Here is a 20,359-nt window from a genome sequence, read left to right as displayed (position 1 = left end):
TAAGTAAACACGGGTAGTAGGTATATAGCATTAAGTATGGTTGTATTGCATTGCAACTGAAGTTTTTGTCAGCAATTGAACTTCAAAAAATGTTTGCCTAGGTACGAAGTATTTCGTTTTTCTCTGAAATATTCTGGACCTGTTTGAATTGCTATACCGTCACTATCTCATAGAGTTCAGCCGAGTGGAGGTGTGAGGGGTTATTTAGTTGAATCAGTTTCTGAGTAAAGTAAAATACAGTTAATAGGAGATGGCCAGCGGAATGTAAATGGTATATTTGGCTCATGTTTCTGTTGGTATAGTAGAATCCCGATAATCCTCGAAATAGTCGGGCAAGGTCGCCACGAATAACTAAAATCGGGGACGATAAGGACTAAAAATGAGATGTAAACACGAAATTCATTTCATAACTCAGCATAACTCTGTCCTTGTTGAAATTCGAACATATGTATGTATGTATGTATATATATATATATATATATATATATATATATATATATATATATATATATATATATATATATTATATGATGTTTCTTGGTGTATTTCATTAACGTAACTGACATGTTTGATCTCTTAAAAGTTAAACGTCAACTGAAAAAATTAATATAAGTTTGTCGTAAAGTAGAAAAAATGAAATATAGAAAATAAATATTTATTGATGTCTCCTTGTTAGAAAATACGTGCATGTGATTTTCAACATGGCTTAGTTTATAACAGCTTGGTCTCGTTCATAATTTGGAAAACAGCGATACGCCAGCTAACTTCAATGGAGCTGATTAATCGGCCCGTTTGGAATCGCGTTATTTTATCGTTGTCATTCAATCGAGGAGTATTCACATCGGTAATCTAAGTTTGAAACACAGCTATATTGCTTCCTTTATTCATGTATGTTTTTATTACTCTTCACCGAATTGTAGAACTCAATATTCATATATGCATATGAGTGATCGGATTTTACAATTCAATCGAAATCGACTTTTACACTCTTAAATTCTTTCGCCTTGTCGCGAAACAATGGTCAAAATAAGTCATCCGTATTTGTGGTTCAATTTACTCTCTATCTGATCGGCATAATTCCGGAAATAATTCTAAATTGTTGAAATTTGAATGAAAATTATTATTCGATTTTGTTTGGATGCTAAATTTGTTTTGAATGTGTTTGAATGCAAAATTTTGCGTGTTTATTCCACCCGAAAAACCATTACTATTTTTGCTTCATATAAATGGACCATGGAGACCAATGTTGTTTACGTCGAATTGCGTGGCAAGGTTGTCACATTTGCTCAACTCGATTGGACTTGAGCTTGAACAGAATGCAAAATTACGCTTTTTCCATTCAACAGAATACAACCAACAATATGTGGGGACGAATACGATTGAACTTCATTTTGTGTTTGAACACACGCGCAATGTCATGACAATGCATTGCGCTTTGGCCTGGCTATAACTAAAGCTGTGTCGGCGTTGCTTATGATAGTGTCCCGCAAGTGAATGTATTATTCTTCGCACCGCATTTGTTGATTGTGTAGTAAGAATTGCAGTCGTTCAATCTCTACCTTCGCGTATATGTCGACCATAAATTGTTGGCACAGCTTGCGATATCTTGAATTGGCGTTTCTTGACCATGTCAAATCACCATATGATAAACATGAAAATCCATCGAGCGCGCCCTCTGTTTGTTTCGTCGCATGTTCATAAATATTAAATCAAAATGAGAAATGATGTTCATAATGAATTAAGTATCTGTGACGGGGTCTCGTTGGTCTAATGTTTATGCAAGAGATTTTTCGTTAAAGAAACCCTTCTGACTTGCACTGTAGTCACGCATATTCTTGAGCTTGCCACTCCAGAATACATTCAAGGCGTATTGTTCGTTATAGAAATCTCAACTATTTACTAATAAAAATAACGCAAGTAGTACTACGTTGAGAAGGCAAACCTTGGGAACGTTAGTGCCATTGAAGAAGAACATAGCGAGGGTCGTACGAACGGTCGTATGAACGCAATTCCAGATTATTGTTTATTCTTCGCATTAAATTTCATCAAGATCGGTCGAGCCGTTTCGGAGGAGTTCGGTAACAAACACCGTGACACGAGATTTATATATATATATGTGTGTGTGTGTGTGTGTGTATGCTTGTATGTGAGAAAGCTGTTTTCTGACTTCAATAGGATGATTTATATGATTTATATATATATATATATATATATATATATATATATATATATATATATATATATATATATATATATATATATATATATATATATATATATATATGTATATATATATATATATATATATATATATATATATATATATATATATATATATATATATCTATATATATAAAAATGGAGTGATGTCTGTCTGTCTGTCTGATTCTTATAGACTCGGAAACTACTGACCCGATCGACATGAAAATTGGTATGTAGGGGTTTTTGGGGCCGGGGAAGGTTTTCGTGATATTTTGAGACCCCTCCCCCCTCTCTAGGGGGGGCTGCCATACAAATGAAACACAAATTTCTGCATTACTCGGAAATTGACCAAGCAAACGAAACCAAAGTTGGCATGTGAAAGTTTTAGGGTGCAATAAATGTTTCTATGATGGTTAGACAGTCCTTCCCCCACTCAAAGGGGGGGCTGCCATACAAATGAAACACAAATTTCTGCATTACTCGAGAATTAATCAAGCAAATGAAACCAAATTTGGCATGTGGAGGTTCTAGAATGCAATAAATGTTTCTATGGTGTTAAGATACTCCGTCCCCCTCTCTTAGAGGGGGCTGCCGTACAAATGAAACACAAATTTTTGCATTACCCAAGAATTAATCAAGCAAATTAAACCAAATTAGGCATATGGAAACTTTAGGGTGCAATGAATGTTGGTTAGGTGGTTAGATACCCCTCCCCCCTCTCTTAGGGGTGGCTGCCATACAAATAAAACACAAATTTCTGCATTACTCGAGAATTAATCAAGTAAATGGGCGGGACGAAGTTTAGCCGGGTTAGCTAGTATATATATAAATATTCTTGGATTCGATTGTATATAATCGAGACCGGCCTGTATTCATATTCTGTATCTAGAGAGGATCCAAAATCGCTGTTTGCGTATTTCTCTAGGATACACACAGTGAACATACGAGCATACAACGAGAAAGAAATTCAAGCTGGCATGCATCCTTTTCCTGTATGTCTTTTCGAGTTATAATTTGATTTCTAAACAGGGTTGCCTCATATACAAAATATTCTGTATTTTACAGATTTTCCGCCAAATTTCAGATACAGAATTTCAGTATGTATATACAGAATTACAGATTTTAAGCAAAGATACAGAGTTCACAGTTTTTTTTTAAAATTCAATTTTAAGTATTAAATTTATTACAGTGCATACATAGATACCATGATTTATAAAAATGATGAACGCAATGCAACGAAATGGCTTTCGTTGGAGACTGTTGTTAAGAGAAATCTTGGGCGATTTGAAGACCTTAAACTATTTTTTTCGTTCCATGTTATGTATGACCAAAATATATATTTTTTATTTTTTTTTTATTTTTTCATATAAAATAGAAGTCATGTAGTCATGTCATAAAGTCACGAAAAAATTAAAAAAAAATGAAAAAATATGTATTTTGGATATTGTAAACTAAATTTTTATTTTGTAAATAAAAAAAGAGTACTCATTTTTTTCTCAGTGTACATTTTTTTCATATTCAACCATCAATACTCTATAACTCTTTCTAAGACACTATTTCGGTACGACTCATAGTTTTTGAGATATAAATTATCAAAGATTCCTCTTACTAAAATCGATACGCCCTTTTCAAAAGTTACGCTTGAGTCAAAAAATTCCCAATTGCTGTGAAAAACTCACATTTCCTCCAACCCAAACGGAATACACACTTTCATTGGAATCAAAAATACAAGTTTTTAAAATGTTAGAATGTTATTGTTGATCATATTGGATAACTTGTGTTTGGAAAGTCACGTGCAACAATTTGCTGATGCTGACCTTGATGTGAAGGATATTGAAGACTTTGTGAAGAAGCCTGTTTACGTTGGTATCGATACAGAAGAAGCCGGAAAAGGATTGGATGCAGCTAGGAAGCTGACCTTCAAATCGATTTGTCGTGACTTCTATATTGAACTCGTGAAATATAACTGCGGCCTTGATAAACACTCAAAATTTACTCAAGCTACCAAACCCAAGCTACCAAGTCGAATCTTATGGGACAAAAATTGAGTGACTCAGATATAACTTGGTCAAAAATCGTGATGGAAGTTTTTTGTATCAATTGCTAAGATAGCTATTTTATTTTGTTGTAGTGACACGACCCATAAGTAAGAAAAATAAGTTCAAAGTGAAACTAAACCTTTATTTTTATTTTTTTCCTTTAACTTTTCGATACAGATTTTTTATACAGTGTTTTTAGCTAAAAATACAGATATACAGATTTTTTCAAAATTTTTTTACAAAATTAAAGGTGGCAGCCCTGTTTCTAAACGATGTGCAATCATTGACTCGTTTGTGATAGAAAACTTAGGTAAATTTATTAATTCAGATGCTCAAGTTAGGCGAATGTCTCTCGTTCAGTCTGTGTTGTTTAGTTTGATGCAGTTTTCATTGTGTTAAAACACAATCCAACGGCATTCAAGTCCATTGGTTTATACTTTTTTTAGCTTTTAGCTCAATAACAGGTCAAAAATGTACAAAAATCAAAATCCTAGTATCAACAATCTATAACCTCGTTTGGTAAAGCAAAGTTCGTCCTTCGCACAACGTCACACAACTTGTATACAGCAGATGCAAAATACCCAATGAATGACAAAGTAAGATATTACGCTAAAACGGTGCATAACCGATCACATTGCTTGTCACTAACTCTCAAACCACTACCCCCAATCGGGTGTGATGCAATATGTGTACCATCATCAATCGACACAAATATTTTACGCTTTGACTGCTCTATTCACGATTATCGTACCAAAATGCGCGATCGACTACTCATTCTTAATTGGATTTTTCACTGAAATTACCTTCCAAGTTGATTTAGCGTCCCATGAGTACCTTATGTTTTTTTTGGTACAAACAATTTAATAATTGTAAATACCAAGATTTGTCTATCACTTTGCATAAACAGTAGAAAAAGTTAAAATTTAAACAAACAATAGATATACGAATAGATTTAATAATTGAGTGTGATCATCAACATTGTTACAATGTCCTTATATCCTCTCCATTTCCTGAAGAAAGTATGTCACCCTCTCAAACTCGAGTCGAACGCGTGTAATCGGTTCTCTACCTTACTAGGAATTAAGGAAAATTGTTTACATATAGTTAAGATTTCGATTCCTTAAAACTTATGTGACTGAGCCTTTAAAAATAAACGAATTATAAAAAAATCCAAATGCACTAAATCCTACATTTTGATTGGTACAATTTGTGCTCCTCATATTGTGCCGACTAAAAGGAACAACTATAGCACCAATTTGAAACCATCAACATTACTGCGAAAACGATCCTAGATAACCATCGTGTATCATTCTATCCAAGGAAGAAAGAAAAAGGAAGCTACACTATAAGCATTGGGTTCACTCTGGTCAACATCAATTACTAATGTGCTACCATGTTGAACAGACGTGGAACATGTTTTTCTTTCAGAAATTCAACAATTCTCAGAACATGTTCAAACAAGGAAAGATGCATTGAAGAGAAATAACAGCTAGGCGACTTTAGAAGTAATATCGTCTTCAATTTGATTCTAGTTTCATCGCCGGTGGCCAAAACATACATACATAGAAGTTTTGATATTTAAAAAAAATTCTTCTTCCTAAAACCGGCGAAGCCTCAAAAAACTGATGTGTCGCGTCGGCTTACATACCGTTAGGTGGAGAGTTTTTGTGTACAAGTACAAGGCCTACAAGCATAACCATGCAAATTTCCGATGAAATGATCTGTCCAGTTGAAGGATATTATCGGCAAAAAGAGGGCCTAGGTGATTTTGCGGATTATAACATATTGTTTCCATTTGGAAAACGCTTGCGTCTATTTATGCGGACAATAAATCGTTTCAATGAACATTTGCCCACATAGCTAGACGTAATCACCAGGTTGCTCTGTTTGTAGCGTTAGTATTTACAATTCCGATAATAGTCAAAACGTCTTCGTCGGTAGTTTCAGTTGTTATCGGATAAAATCGGAAAGGTTTGGAAGAAAAGTAAGTGAAATGTCTGGAAAATGTGCTCTTGATTTGTTGCGAGTCTATGATAGTACATTTTTCCTGGAGAATTCTTTCGGATATGTGATAAGAACAGCAGGTTCGTGATTTTTCAATTAATTGGATTTGTAAAGGCAATCTACAATGTTGTCAATTTTAGCAACATGATTTACCGATATCACGATCAATCGCATAAAGATGGTGTAGTGACTTACTCCAACGGTATGAGTAAGCGCTGATTATGTGGAATAATTCAATGTTGAATCCGAGAAATTATAATGCTAAGGACCAATATTATTTCAATTTTACTACTGATATGATTGTTTCATTATCTACTTGAAGGTTCAAATGCAGAAATTTAGATAATTATAGCTTTAAAAACTCACAATTGCTTCTCTTTGTTCATCGTGTACAGAAAATAGTAATTATATGAGCAGCGCTTCAATGGTTTCTTATATTACTTTTTTTGGGAAACACTAAGTAATAAGACTCTATCGTGACAAACATGTTTGAACTCTACAAAGAATGTGATTCAATGTAGACTTAGCTTATAGCACATAATACTGACAATTGTTCATTTTCGAACGATGTATGAAAGCTGTATGGAACTACGTCCGTTATGCGGACAAACAGTGATTTTTCGAAAACGTTTTTTCAAAATTGCTCAAATATTTTCGAACAAAAAATGTTTCTTTGCATGTTGAGCAAACGTATTACATTGTGTAGAATGCCAAACAGCGAAAAAGTCGATTTTGTTCATTTTGTCGTTTACGTCTCCTATACAAACATGGGCAGCATACTGGTACAGCATTTATTCAAGCGAGAGGCGAGTTGGTGTATAATATATATGCCATAACAACATATGAGCAATGTAAGAGAGCAAAATAAGCGACACATTGCAAATAATAACCCCTTAGCGTATGATTTAATTCGGTCACATATTGAGTGAAGGGGTTTAAATACAACGGCTTACGCTCTACGTTTTATTATCAGTAAAGAAAGCTATCTTCCATGTATAACTATAAGATCCCATGTCATTTTATAATGTTGTGTAATATAATATTCTTGATCCTCCAGAAATCACTTATGGGCCATCATTACTTCAGGTGAAGGTGGAAGCTAGCCACAAATGGCTGCCACAATGGCGCTCATTTCTGTCATCTCCCTCCCTCACTCCTCGCCCGAAAATCAATAATTTTGCGAAACAGTGTGAAGAAAATGATCGTTTTCGCACACTTCCCATCAAGTAATATCAACCAAACTCTAATCGATTACTCACAAGATATTAAATTTTCATCTGCTGTCGCATTGTATAGTGAACAACGTCGGAAAACTCGAGCAAGTGCTCTGAACGTTAAATTTTCATTTTTCAATTTTCGGCAATGGTTTTGTTTGTAATGGTGAAAGCATCGTTATTTTTTCGACACTGATACCAGACAACATCATCGAAACAGCTATAAAAACCACTCAATAAAATGTTATTCATGAGTCATAGCATCATGAATAAAATTGTGTTGATATCAACACAATTATTATTTTTACGTTTAACATTTAATGTAAGTTTTAGCAACTTTAACATTGATTAAGCAAATTGTATTGCAGAGCTCGGAACACAGTCACTGCTGCCTATGCTTTCAAGAACAGTGAACGGAAAAGTATTACATTCAATCAAAATCCCTCGGCCAACGAAGAGAAGGGTTAAGGCTCTTCAATGTTAATATGTGAAAACAATACGATCAACGAAGGAAATATTAAGGAATTATCAACATCGAGTTACTATGCGGAAGAACTCGTCAGCCCCAATTCGCATGTGTTATAAATTTACTCATGTTACGCTCGCGTATAATCAGGATTTTACTTCTTGTGCAAATGCACCTTCTATATATATTTATATTTGCAATTGTTCATCGGAGAATATCGTTCATACATTTTACTTTAGTATTGAATTGTTATTTTTTTTCAAATGTATTCAAAGACTCGCGTCAATTAAGCGTCACACAGTCTGATAAGTGAATTGATCTATTTACGTGTACTTTGCTCTTCTCTCATAAACACTATTACCCCATTTTTACACGTGGTTTTACCTATACTTCTACAATGGCTTCTTTCCACCTTCACCTTAAAATAAACAGGTTTGGTAAAATGAACCGGTACTCTAATCCCGCCAATTCAACTAAAAACCAACCCAAAATTCTTATTTATCGTATTCTTAGAACATATGAAGCTGTTCAAGACACCCGGTTATGCATGAAACTGTCGAATGCAGAAAAAAAAATAAGACAAAAATTTATCTCACGGTAGCCATTCGGATGTAATTTTACGCGTATCGTATTTAAGGAATTTCCCGTGAAATTTAAGTTATTCGACCTGATATCTTCGACAAATTATCAGTTTGGACGACTGTTCACATATTCGATTAGAGGTGAACAGACATTTTGTTTGATTTCAGCGATTAATTCGAATTCGAAATTACTTTGTTGTTTGGCGCAAAATGAGCCACCACCGGATAACGACTGACAATGTTATGTTTTCTGGAGCTGATATACCTTATCACATGTGGCCCTTCAAGGTGTTCCTTCTGTGGCGTTGACCCTGAGAAAATATGCCACCCCAAACAAACCAAACCTCAATATGTGAAGCTTTATGTATTTCTTACTACGTTTTTGTACGTATGAGAAAATTCGAATTACTCCTCTAGGTGAATAGGCCCAGGTTATTTCATGGATGTACCTACTTTCTCAATAATGATTCAAACAAATTTGAACATGAAACAACGTATAATTCTAACTTATTTAATATTATATGTACAGGTGTTCATTTTACCATAATTTTAACCGCACACTAAAAATACTTGATATTACAACTTTTTTTCTTTTAAAGAAATATGTATTATTTTTATTTTTTATAATAAAACCCGTTTGATATCTTAAACAACAATTAGTTGAGCTATAATATTCTTCGAAGAACGGAGATTGTAGCGGTATGAGGACGCAGAAAATATTCCTTAGGGTGTTCATTTTGACCGCATTTCCCCTATATATAAAAATGGATTTCTATCTGTTTTTCTGATCCTTATGAACTTTAAATAAAATTACTGAACCGAACGCCATGAAAATTTGTCAAATGGAGCCTAATTAAGCATGTGGAGGTTTTAGGAGGCACGAAACGTAACTTTGCATAGCTCGAGAATTAATCAAGCAAACGGAACCAAATTTGGCATGTGGAAGTTTTAGGGGGTATGAAATGTTACTATGGTGGTTCGACACTCCTCACCGCTCTCTAAAGGGGGGCTGCCATACAAATGAAACACAAATTTATGCGTAACTCGAGAACTAATCAAACAAATGGAACCAAATTTGGCATATGGAGCAGTAAATGTTTCTGTGGTGGTTCGTTATTCCTCCTTCCTCTCTAGAGATTTGAGGGTTTTAGAAAACAGTAAATGTTTCTAAGGTGGTTCGACACTCCTCCCCCTATCGAAGGGGGAAGGGGCCGCCATACAAATGAAACTCAAATTTTTGCATAACTCGAGAACTAATCAAACAAATGGAACCAAAATTGGAGTGTGAGGATTTTACAGTACAATAAATGTTTTTAAGATGGTATGACACCCTTTCCTTCTCTGGTTAACGGGAGGTGTGATGTCTGGTGAGCAAATCACATGGAGTAGAATTTCTCTGCTGATTGCTTCAAAAGATTACTTCGTAAATCGATTATGTTGTATGCGACGGAGCATTGTCATGATGGAAAGTAATCTTCTTATGCTTCTTTTCTAGTGTTCTAGTTAGTGAAGGATTCAAACTGACTAATTGTTGTCAGGGAAACTTGCTATTAATTGTTTCTACCGGATTCTGGAGTTCAACATAGACCCTTGCCCAAAATCTTGACTTTCTAAACTTTGCAACAGAGCATTAAACACTTATTTTTAAATTTATCAGTAAAAATTCAAAAGCAAAATTAAATTTTAAAATAAAACACGCAAAAAATGCAAAAAGATTATTTTATTTTATATCCTGTCTACGCTTAAAGTGATCCATGAAAAGGTCCAATTTAGCATCATTTTTTTAGCATTTCGGACGGAATCTCACCTATAACTAGTGTACTGTTGTCTTTCAATGCTTTGCTGGTTTATCCATGTAGACGAGAGACTTTTCGTAACCCCACAGAAACTAGACTAGATGTGTCGAATCACAATCTATCAAGCCGGCCAATTTACAGCATCACATCGAAAGATTAACTGTACGCCAAACCCGCCTCTCAATTGGTTCATTGTCTCGATTTGAGACCTTGTTCCGTCTTGTTGAAACTACATATCGACCAGAACTAATGCTTGCATTTTGGGCAAAAAAAAATCATAACCATCGATTGATGCATTTTTCCTGGATGTGTTCTTGTATTGCCTTTTGCTGACCATCACACCAAATGCATCCATTTTGCGTATCCATTTCATAAGAAAGTAGCTTCAGAACGAAGCGGGCATTCCGGAGATTTCACACTTTATCACACTTTAAAAACAAATTTCAAGAATTGTTCGTTTTATAAAAAAAACCTACTTCTCTTATTGAAACACCCTGAAAAAGTGATGATTTCAATGATGTATTTACAATGACATTTTATCTTTTTTTAAATTTTTTTCATTGACACAACTCGGTATTAGATTGAAATGATATGACCTCATAATTCATCACTTACCATAAAACTGACGAATATTCAAAATTCCCATAGTTCGATGTTGAACTAATAATCTTCAAAATCTGTTATTACGATCAACATTCGCATATATCACTTTTCCTACAATGAGGCACAAAATCCAATTTCGTTTTCCCGAGCAAAATTAACGACCGATTCCACTGCACACGATATAATATATGAACAACTCATTCATAATAAATATTTCCGAATTCTTCCTTTCCATCCGATCTTCCGATCAATCATCTGTGGATGAATCGAAAAAGAAGCAATCTCTCACCTCTCATTTAGATCTCGACTGGCAGACTACCAGAGCGATGGCCGGCTGCTGCTGGGATGCTTAGGCTGCTCTCGTTCAATTTTCGCAAAAATAACAAAGCAAGAGTAACGAATCCAACCAGCACACGTTTCTGTTCACGTTCCGATCGACGTATTTAAGGCGCAATAATAACAAAAAAATAAACCAAAACCACCGCTGCTGCTAATCTGAAATCAATTCACCACCAACGATGCGTAAAATAAGCACATAAAATGATATAAAATCCACACTCGGCCACACTCACTGAGGAACGCCAATACCGGGGCCGAAATGGCCGCCGCAAAAAGCTGGGCAATGAAAAACGAGAAAATTTTTCCTCCGAGAGTCTTCTTCCAATGATCTGATGATGGCCGAATAGTAGCGTAACTGATTCTCGTTGCGCCGGTTTTCCTTGGCCCACTTGAGAGGGGGCGGGGTGCGCCACGTTCCCTTGGCTTTTCCCGAACCCCAAACAATGTACGGTCAGACGGTCACAAGACGCAGAAGGCGAGTAAATTGCTGGAAAACTCGTCCAATTATCGAGCTTCCTCTTCGCGCGAACGTTCGTATGTGTATGCGTGGGTGTGGGTATATCTTGGGCCCGACCGGCTGGGAAGATGATGCCGAATGCGAGTGCAGTGGGAGGATGGTGTTGGCAGTTCACAGACTTATTTGACATACGCAATACCCTCGACGAGATGAAACTCGTAAAAGTGAGCAAAGTTTTTGTTGTGTTGTTGTTTACCTAGCTGGTTTGTAAATAAATGCATGCCGCCCACACCCTCGGTTGGAACAGAACATCCAGAATTGAATGCTTGTTTATTTTGTTGGGGGAGAACCGGAACGTTTGCGCCATTTTGCATGTACAATATTCCCAGTTTCACAGTGATGTGAAACATCTGATACAATAATGGAAATGGACCTAGACCTTAACCTGAACCTTCACCTAAATTAAAGCATTTTCAATAATTTGTAAATTACAAATTGGGTATGGTGAATGTAGACACCTTTCTAGGGAAATCAACAATCTTGAATATGTAAATGTATGAAATGCCTATCCTCCACTGCTTGTAGGGGTCAAGCGACTACTCACGAAGGCTTAAACAAAAACTATCCACGTGAGAAGGAGAGTATATATCCATTCTCTATTTAAGAGCGTATGATTCATATCAGTAGACTATTCTCAATGTGAGCTAGGAAAAAACCGTAATCAGTTTTTTTTATAAGTGTTATTCCTTACAAACATTTACCTTCCGTTACTGGCTGTATTGTACAATATACGATCATTAAATTCTAATCGTTCTACAATTCAAGCCATCGGAGATACATTTTTACATTTCTGAATCCTCAGGATAGCCCAGCAATATTTGATTGTATGTTGCTGCTGAGGCTAAACCAAAACACGATATTGTCATGTGCATGAAACTTTCCTATAAACTTAGCGACTTAAAACGAACTTTGGTTACTGTAAATTTTCGTGTTAACCTGAAGGGAAGATCGTTGGGTTAGACACCTCTTTGTCGCTAATGGCATGCCACAAACGATTCTTTTTGGGAAACCTTTTCCATTCCAAACTGTCATCTACAGGTTCGTAGGGATAAATAGAATAACCACATCCATCCCAGAGTCAAATATGTCTCATCATTCGTCACCGTCTTCACGTTTCGCTTGGCTGAAAAAATCCCCACAATAATCTTCCTGCTGATTTGACACTTCTTTTTTGAATTTGCGCGTCCTCATGACAATGTCCATACTCTGCAAATATGTTTTTACCATTTGTCCGGTTGTCTCAAATGACTGTAAAACTTCGCCATTTTGTCTTCGGCTATTCTTCTCGGTTTTTGTTGTTAATTGGTGTTCGATACCATCATAAGACTATCCTTTCATTGTTTCCTTTTGATAAATTCTCCTTTGTCCAGTAAAGCAAGAATCTTGTATATACCCGATAAATATCCTTCCAAAACAAAATGGTTAATTTCTCTTCACTAGGGTGGAATGATTTGAGAGAACAGATCATCGCACGAAGACTTCGCATACTCTTCGCAATGTTCGAGAAAGGACTACGTAGAATAGAAACTCGTTCAAACTCGCTTGGTAAACAGTGAACATATTAAAGATGCGAATGGTATGGAAAAACATTAGCACTGGTCGTCGAAACTTTAAATCAAAAATCAATGAAACATATCTATTTTAATCAATTAATACGTCAAAACACATAATACTTAATGGAAATAATTTGACCTCATTTTGAATCCTGATGTCGTGTCGATAAAGCCGTTATTTTGAATCCTGTTTTGAATCTAAAAACGCAGTTGATTTATCTGAAAATTTAAGATCACGTAGCGAAGCACAGTGTATTTTTCATATACGACTACATTTTTCAGTAAGGCTGTCAAATCGGAAGACAGATCACGTTTTGACGTAGGACTACGTCTTTCATTTATGTACCGGGATATAAGTTTCGAAAACGAGAGCGTTACATTTGGAGTGCATGGTTTTGAACGTTTATACCTCTTTGCCGGCTGAACGGAGTGGTATGATAATCACTTCAATCGGAAAACTAAATTTCCAAGATGTTGATTATTGACCTAGAAACTTGTTTAAACAGCTTAAAAAGTACAAAGTAATTGCTTTGAAAACAGGTTGTTGAAATCACACTCATCAATATATAAGCCGGTGCTCGCTCGGAAATTCATTTAGTAGTGATTGCAAAGTCTCCCAATCCCACTTCTATTTTGCCACCGGACTGAATAGTGATTTTGGCGAAAAACGATGTATCGATTTGTGTTTGGTATTTCGTAGGAGGAATCGATTCCACTTTTGAGCGTTTGTAATTCTTTTCCGGCTCAATGAAGTGGTATGATAATCACTTTATTCAATAGATAAAATGTCTAAGAGTTGTAACGTTCTGCTAATCCCAAGAACAGACAGCGACTAGCGCCATCTTAACGTCGACGGAGAAGTTAAATGTTCCGTTTTTAAGTCATTCAAGTGGATCAGAAATGCGAATCCTACTGATGAAAAAAAAAGAGGATGACAAAGAAGTGGTAAAGGGAGAAAAAGTTTCGAGGTACGAGAGAGAGGAAGTTGGAAATAAAAGCACTTTTGTGAGGAGCCGTGAATGGTGACAATAACACCGCGCGCGAAAAATTTGAGAAAATCGACGCAACGGGAAAAAGCGAATGTCCGTTTCCGTGTGACGTGCGAGTGCGAGTAGTGGAAGTGTTACCCGAGCTTATGATGGAAGAGTTTCCCACTCGATCAAACCTAGTCGAATTCCAGGACGCAGTTCCATTACCCCGAATTTCCCACAGCGTTTTGGAGCCGCAACAATCTATATAAAGGAGCCGTGAGTAATCTATATAAATAAAAATGTAAGGCAAAATCTGTTGGTAAGCGAAAACCCGAAGAAGGGATGGTCCGATTTTAGCCTTCTTTATTTTGTTGTATTCGTCTATTCCCGTAGATCAATATAGCGGAGAGAAATCCCGGAAATTTTTCGGGAAACTCTGAAGGAAGGTCAGAAAATTCGGAAAACTGAATCCCCACATGTTCGAAAATTACATCATAATAAACGTTGTTAGTCCATTCGATGTTTGCGCTATCGAAATTGATCTTTGTGCGTAAGTGGAAATGAATTTTTAGGCGAAATTACGCATTACCATATCTTATATCTATCTATCTTATCTATATATATAAAAATGGAGTGATGTCTGTCTGTCTGTCTGATTCTTATAGACTCGGAAACTACTGAACCGATCGACATGAAAATTGGTATGTAGGGGTTTTTGGGGCCGGGGAAGGTTTTCGTGATATTTTGAGACCCCTCCCCCCTCTCTAAGGGGGGGCTGCCATACAAATGAAACACAAATTTCTGCATTACTCGGAAATTAACCAAGCAAACGAAACCAAAGTTGGCATGTGAAAGTTTTAGGGTGCAATAAATGTTTCTATGATGGTTAGACAGTCCTTCCCCCACTCAAAGGGGGGGCTGCCATACAAATGAAACACAAATTTCTGCATTACTCGAGAATTAATCAAGCAAATGAAACCAAATTTGGCATGTGGAGGTTTTAGGATGCAATAAATGTTTCTATGGTGTTAATATACTCCTTCCCCCTCTCTTAGAGGGGGCTGCCGTACAAATGAAACACAAATTTTTGCATTACCCGAGAATTAATCAAGCAAATTAAACCAAATTAGGCATATGGAAACTTTAGGGTGCAATGAATGTTTCTATGGTGGTTAGATACCACTCCCCCCTCTCTTAGGGGTGGCTGCCATACAAATAAAACACAAATTTCTGCATTACTTGAGAATTAATCAAGTAAATGGGCGGGACGAAGTTTGCCGGGTTAGCTAGTATATAAATAAAAATGTAAGGCAAAATCTGAGGGTAAGCGGAAAACCCGAAGGAGAGATGGTCCGTTTTTAGCCTTCTTTATTTTGTTGTATTCGTCTCTTCCCGTAGATCAATATAGTGGAGAGAAAAGTCGGAAAATTTTCGGAAAACTCTGAAGGAAGGTCGGAAAATTCGGAAAATTGAATTCCCACATGTTCGAAAATTACATCATAAAAAGCGTTGTTAGTCCATTCGATGTTTGCGCTGGTGTGCCCTAGACCCGAGGAACGAATGGTCCGATTTGAGCTGTCTTTATTTTGTAATATTCTCTGTATCAAACATGTATTCCATGCAACGGAGAAACATGTTATTTCCAAATGCTTACAGAATCTTGAACGAGAATTGTGTCTGAAAATAATTTTATATTATAAGGACGATTTTTTGTAGAATTACTAGACAATTTATAGTAAAAGGAAATTGTAAAGGGTCAAAGGGTAATCAATCAATGAAGAGTTCAGTGATTGGACTCACTAACGTTCACATAGTAAAAAAACGTGGATGTTTGAAAGTATTCAATTCAAAAAATCTATTTTGGGCGGGACGAAGTTCTTCGGGTCAGCTATTTTAAAATAAAATAAAAGTTACATGAAACCCATAAAACCCGAAATGTCGTCCTTCCCTCCTTCAAGTTGCCTCAATGTGAGTAGGAATTACATACCTTAAAGACCGCATGGAAGAGGGTGTTTGAGACCCGTTAATAGTCCACCCTGAAGATCTCTAGCCGGACCTTTGTACCCTAACAGCCTCCCTCGACGTTAATGGCTGGTCAGGGTCAGGAACGTTACAGAGTTATATGTTCGTTTTTTTAATGATTGTCCTATGGAATGAACATTCTATTCAATACTTTTTGTTCATAGCTTGAAAGGTAAACAATAGGTTTAGAACTTACGTCTAGTCTCCCTTTTTATAGTTCATGGTATTCTAAGCATAGTGTCGTCGGTATATCTAATTGTAGATTCTGGTTAAGACAGTTATAAGTTCTAGTTCTAGTCTAGATAGTTGTATCCCTAGTCCGTAGTCATAGCCATAGTTATTGTTGTGTAATAAGTCTCAGTCCTAGTTTAGGTAGTGTAAGCCCTAATTTAGATTTTCTATACATATTTTCAATCTCTTACCAATACTGGATGCTTTTGACTTTTGAATTCAAGTTCAATAAAATATAAGTAGACAATAATAATAAAATTTCTAGAGACCGCGCTGAGAACGTTGGTTTCAATTGTTTTCTGTGTTATAGTTCCTCCCATCGCACTTACATGTCGATCAACTTGTCACTGTATGTATGTGTTGATCAAGCTGTGCTGAAATTGGAAGGTGCGTTGAAGCATGTGTTGCCAACACCGTAGCTAACGTTTGCATAAAAACAGGAAGTGGGTTATATCTGTGGTATAACCGAAAGGGTGACGTAGGACTATCGTTGATTTAGTGATCATTTGTTTTTAGTTGCATCTGAATCAATTTTGAATGAATGAATAAATGAATATTTAAGGGACTTTGAAGGAAAACGAGAGCGTTGGAGGCACAATGTTTTATACATATAATATTGGATACGAATATATTCTACTGATGGGGAAGAATAATCTTCAGAAACTTTCCTGTTAGTTGCACTTGTTTGAAAAATCACAAAACGAAATGCAATTGATCGCAGTATAATATGAATAAAAAAAACAAGAATAAACTCTTTCGCTTGAATGTAATTTTCAATACCAAGGGGAACTGGCAGATTATTTTTCAGCAACGATCACTTCTTTCCGGATTCTTCTCGATAATCAGCAAACGAAAAGAGTTGCGCGCGTGTATATGTGTGTGTGGCAGCTGCTGTTTAACAAACCATTTCATTCAGTTTTTTGGGAGAAATTAACGCTCAAAATCTCGGTCTCCGGCGTAACGCTTTCGTTTTCGAAACTTTGATTTTACACCCCGGTATAAAAATGAAAGACGTAGTCCTACGTCAAAAAAATGGTCAAAAATTGCCGATTTTTCATGGGTTTACCTTCACACGCACTGACAAAACTACCCATGCAGCTTCAATCCTAGTAACCCATGAGTCAATACAAAACAAAATTGACAGCTCTTTCAGTCGAACGCTAACCGTGATGGTGAAAACAGTGTAACTACTCCGTTCAGAAGTGTGCGCGTCCAAAGAACGATACCCCGCCGCGTCGGAAACAGACATCGTGCGGCACTTTGTGGACGCCGAATATGCTCGTTCCGGCATCTACAACATCTTGGCACTATTGGACAACAATCAGAGCATCGAAAGAAAGCCCGGTTCCGGACGGTCGACGACCCTGAGCAACAAGAAGCTCCAAAGGATGCTGAAGAGGAAGATCGAGAGAAAAGTGGCTACATCGCTGGGTGCGCTTGACCGGGAGGTCGGTGCAACCAGCAAAACAGTGAAAAAGTGCCTGGCGAACATGGACATACATATCAGGAAGCGGAAGACCCGTCCACTGGTCTCGGAGCTGCAGGCAATGACGCAGCGGCAGCGACTGAATAGGATGGTCAAATCGATTTTCCCGGCGAATCGCGACGTGGCGGTGGTGATGGACGACGAGACCTATCTCACCCTGGATGGCATCGGCTGGCAGGGCACTTCGTAATTCACTTCCCCCACGAAGGAAGTGAGCACCGAAGTGAAGCTTATTTCACACACCAAGTTCCCCAAGAAGGTACTGTTGTGGCTGACAATCAGCGAGAAGTGGATATCTAAGCCGCTCTTCTTTAGCTCCGGACTGGCCTTGAACGGGGAAATTTATAGAACGAAGTGCCTGCCGGAAGTTGCGTCGTTCATCAAGAAAAACCATAAGGGCGAAGACGCGCTGTTCTGGCTGAATCTGGCGTCGGAAATTTCAGGTCAAACCTGAAGCGTAAGATCTACTCCAACAATTTTGTTGCGAAAACTAAGAAGGAATTGATAAATAAAACAAAGAAAGAACTCAAAAACATGCCGACACGCATTTTTACGTCCGCCATGGAGAATGTTTCCGGCTAACTGCTCGCAAGGGCGTAGAATTTTTTTTGCAAGTAAGCTAATATAAATACCTTCCTAAGCAAATTTATCAAACCCAATTATCTGTCTTAGTTTTTTTTTATCACCATCCGAAAAAAGTCCATTTTTTTAATGCAAACGTTAGGAACTTTTAGAGCTCCCCTGCAGTTCGAAAACATAACGTTGTTGTTTCTTATAATTAGATCATATAGGAGAAAACCAATGTCGATCGTAATCAAATTTATTGCTTTGTTTTATCGTAAATAGGCTTTTTTAATTGTGCTCCCGTGGCCGAGTGGTTAGCGTCACACCTGACATGCCGGGGGTACGGGTTCGATTTCCGTTCTGGTCGAGAGAATTTTCCGTCAAAGAAATTTCCAGGGGGTCTTCGTAGCCACTTGGTTACGCGTTCGCTTACTAAGCGATCGATCGTTAGTTCACACTCAGGGCCCTCAATTGACCATCTTTGTGTTGTTATAGAATAATTACGTCCACGCAACCATCATCAGCTATGGAGATCGATCCACGGTGGAACAAAGATCGATTCATCCATACAACTGCTCTGCTCTGCAAGAAACATCGGGCTGCTGTTCTATAAATAACCCAACAATGATCAATATCAACTGTCTCCGCTGTCCGGTCTGCTGAACAATGGAAGAACAGATAGAATACCCTTACGCCTAAATGACTACTACTTCTACTGTGTAATTTACAATTTATAGAAACATAAACATACGTACATGTACACGATAAAAACCCGGCTCTGTTACAGATAAAATGCTAATGAGCCTGATAAATAAATAAATGAGATAAAAAAAAAGAAATTTCCTCCGACCTGCACTGTGGTCACGCGTATTCTAGAGCTTGCCACTCAGAATGCATTCAAGGCGTGTTATTTGGCATAGAAATCTCAACTAAGTACTAATAAAAATGACGCAAGTAACACTACGTTGAGACGGCGAAGTTCCTCTAGGAACGTTAGTGCCATTTAAGAAGAAGAAGAAGGCCCTTTTAATATGTTTGTCGTGTTATACCGTCATGGTCATAAAATTTTATGAATTTGCTTATAATTTCCAACAACTTTTCCAAATACATTATTATGATGAAAATATATGTTTAGGAGTTACGTTGAAAAACATTTAAAGACATGTGGGTTGATACAAAACGTAGCGATATTACAAAATCTTTTTTTTTATCTTCATACAATCTTTTAACATATTATTCGTGTTACACAGTAAAAACACGAACAGTTTTCAAAGTAGAATTGAAATCCCAACAACATAAATACGCCTCGTTGATGCAACCGGACGTCTTGGGTACAAAAATGATTAACTTGTTTACGTTATGCCTAAATTGTACCTGAAGTCAGGTATCTTCAAGGCACCTCTGTATACAGCCATTCCATGCCAAACCGATACAGTGGTTCTCAGACTTTCGCGGTAGTTTTGTTTTTTCTCGCAAAACTTTTGAATCACTAGAGCGATTCAGATGATCACCATATCAAATTGAAGCCACTTAGCTAGTCTTTTTTGTAGAAATACTACAATTGCAGAAAATTTGAATTTTGTTTTTATTGTTATCAATTGTATTTATTTTTTATAGTTGTCATGATCTCGGGACCAAGGGCTCAATATTTTTTTATATTTTTCCTTGAAAGCTGAGTATTTTTACATAATATATCCAAAAATCAGAGAGGTATTTTTTTTTGTTTTTGAATTATATTTTTTCCAAATTAACATTTTCAGACTTCGTTTAA

General features: G+C 36.7%; 1 protein-coding gene across 4 annotated transcripts in view; it reads right to left on the bottom strand.

Moving 5' to 3' along the window:
• The window catches only part of LOC129775409 (Kv channel-interacting protein 4-like), a 239,499-nt gene that overhangs the window by 77,180 nt on the left and 141,960 nt on the right, over window positions 1-20,359 (bottom strand). The gene's annotated exons all lie outside the window — the stretch shown is intronic.

The sequence above is a fragment of the Toxorhynchites rutilus genome, chromosome 3, assembly GCF_029784135.1.
Source record: "Toxorhynchites rutilus septentrionalis strain SRP chromosome 3, ASM2978413v1, whole genome shotgun sequence".
In the NCBI taxonomy this organism is placed as follows: Eukaryota; Metazoa; Arthropoda; class Insecta; order Diptera; family Culicidae; genus Toxorhynchites; species Toxorhynchites rutilus.
Note: the sequence above shows the minus strand (reverse complement) of the source record. Positions and strands in the feature narration are given on the sequence as shown.